At 50.4% G+C, this 2,500-nt stretch overlaps 1 protein-coding gene across 1 annotated transcript in view; it reads right to left on the bottom strand.

Moving 5' to 3' along the window:
- The window catches only part of LOC111959276 (ephrin type-A receptor 3-like), a 22,461-nt gene that overhangs the window by 7,352 nt on the left and 12,609 nt on the right, over positions 1-2,500 (bottom strand). The window lies entirely within an intron of this gene.

Genomic DNA, 2,500 nt, shown 5'->3' with positions numbered 1-2,500 from the left:
ACTGTCTTTATGAGAAAACCAGCTCATAAAATAACATGCTGCAAACAGAGAACAGAGAAGGTTGTAATACCACATTTCCCCATGCACACACACACAGACACATAAAAACAACACACACACACTCTGACACACATGCACACGGTCTCCCCTGTGGAGAGAAGGAACTACCCACAATCCTGTACTGTTGCAGAGTGTGTTATGGACAAGCTCTCCCAGTGAAAGCCCACACACCACAATTTAAGTCTGCATGATTTTCCTATGTGGGACTGCTTGGTTAGCTGGTTTCTACTGGTTCATTACGAGCTCGCAATTCTAGCCGTCCATAGATGTATATGTTAGCGTATGGTGGCGGGTGGAGACAAAGGAAAGGAAGACTGTAATGTGATCAGATATCAATGCATGATGTTACGGTTTTAGACATCTCTCAACGGAGTTATTGGGATTGATTGAGACAAGAATGGCACCGCTGATATTTATGTATTAAATGTGACCTTCGGTGTATTGTTCTGTCAATGACAAATAGTATAGAAATTTCCGAACTAGAGTAGCCTGCAGTGTCTTGGATCGGATTAGAATCTAAGCCGAAATCGTTATCTAGACTAATCAGAATATTCATGCGTGCAGCATCCGATAACATGGAGTAATGGTTATTAGGGGATGGAAAAGCATGGCGCGGCTCTGAGCCTGTTCTGTTGTAGAGATTTGAGTTTGACAGGGGGGAGATGAATGGATAGAGACAGGGGGTAGAAGAGGAAGGGGAGGAGGGAGATGAGAGGTAGAAGAGACGAAGGGGAGGAGGGAGAGAGAGGAGGGAACGCGACTGTAGGAATGAGTGAGGAGGAGAGGGAAGAGAGATGAGGGAAGATCGGTATAGGGGGTTAGAAAGGAGGGAGAGTATGGAGAGAGGGGGGAGAGCGGGAAGGGGATCGATGGTAGAAGAGGTAAGGGACGAGGGAACGAGAGAGGGTAAAAGAGTGGAAGGGAGGGGAGGCAGGGGAGAGAGGGAAGAGACAGGTTAGTAGGGAGGGACGAGGATAGCGTGACGAGATGAAGAGAGTAGGTAGAAGTGAGGAAGGGATCAGAGGGAGATAGCATGGGTGTTAAGGGAGGGGAAGGGGGAGGGAGGATGGGGGAGAGGGAAGAGGACAGGGTATGTATGAGATTGTGGGGAGCGATGGAAGAGAAGGTTAAGGAGGACACAGTGGAGAGGAGGGGAGTAAGAGAGAGGGTTGGGAGTGAAGAGTGTAAGGGAGACGGGAATTAGAGAGATGGTGGAAGGGAAAGGTAGAGGTAATAGATGAGAGGGCTGGGGACGAGGCAAGGAGAGGAAGAGAGAGTGGAGAGGAAGGAGAGGAGAAGGAGGAATGAGAGTGTGGAGCGGAAGGGAGAGAGGGAGATAGAGAGGAGGTGAGGAAGCGTGGAGAGAGGAAGAGGAAGAGATAGGTGGAAGAGTGAAGGGAGAGAGGGAATAGAGAGAGGTGGACAGAAGGGGAGGAGAGGAAAGAGAGGGGAGCAGAGGAGAGGTAGAGAGAGGTGGAAGAGGAAGAGAGAGAGAGGAAGAAAGGAGGGACGTAGAGTGGAGACGAGAAGTAGAGAGAGGTTGAAAGGAGGAAGATGGGTAAGAGGAAGAGACGAGGTGAAAGGAAGGGAGAGAGTAGTAGAGAGGAGGTGGATAGAGGGAAGGGAGGAGGGAAGAGGAAGAGATGAGGGTGGAGAGGAAGGGGAGAGAAGGGTAGAGAGAGCGGGTTTTGGAGAGGAAGAGGAAGCAGAAGAGGGATGAGGAGAGAGGTGGAAGAGGTAAGGTGATGGGAGGGAGTAGAGAGAGAGCTGGAAGGAGGTAAGGGACGAGAGGCAGGAGGAAGAGAGAGGTGCGGGGAAGATGGAAGGAGGATAGGAGCGAAGAGTCGATGGTAGATTATGGTGATGGAGAAAGGTTAGAGCGCGACTGTTATCGTGCGGAGTCTTGTCCTGTTACCCTCGCGGTGACCATGTTTTCCTCTGGCTGTTCATAGCCAGACTAGTGCCGTCGTGGCGGTAAACCTGAAACTCAGTCCGATTAACGGTGCCGAGTACAGGAGACTCTTCCATCATTCTTCTTGAGTCTAACGCAGATTAGGGGTGGTTGTTTTTGTGATTGTGTGCATTGACACCATGGCAAGCAGCTGTTGTCTTGACAGTGGGCAGTATCCATATCAACATCCAAATCTATCAAGTGGGTCCACCGTCGCTCCCACTGAGCGGGGGTCAGTGCGTTGACTGTGTATGGTCGCACAACTTATGGTCGACTCACATGTACAACCCTGGACTCATACTAAACAATGAGGGGCGCGTTGTGTGTGTTTGGAGCCATTCGGGCATGAATGAGTTGAATAGGTGTGGTGTTGTGGTGTGTGTGTGTTGGGGGTGTGTGTGTGTGTTGTGTGTGTGTGGCTGGTGTGTGTGTGGAGTGTTGTGTGTGTGTGTGTGTGTGTGTGTGTGTTGGGTGAGTGTGTGTGCTTTG

The sequence above is a fragment of the Salvelinus sp. IW2-2015 genome, linkage group LG36, assembly GCF_002910315.2.
Source record: "Salvelinus sp. IW2-2015 linkage group LG36, ASM291031v2, whole genome shotgun sequence".
Classification (NCBI taxonomy): Eukaryota; Metazoa; Chordata; class Actinopteri; order Salmoniformes; family Salmonidae; genus Salvelinus; species Salvelinus sp. IW2-2015.
The sequence above is the reverse complement of the archived record's forward strand: the minus strand, read 5'-3'. Positions and strand labels throughout refer to the sequence as shown.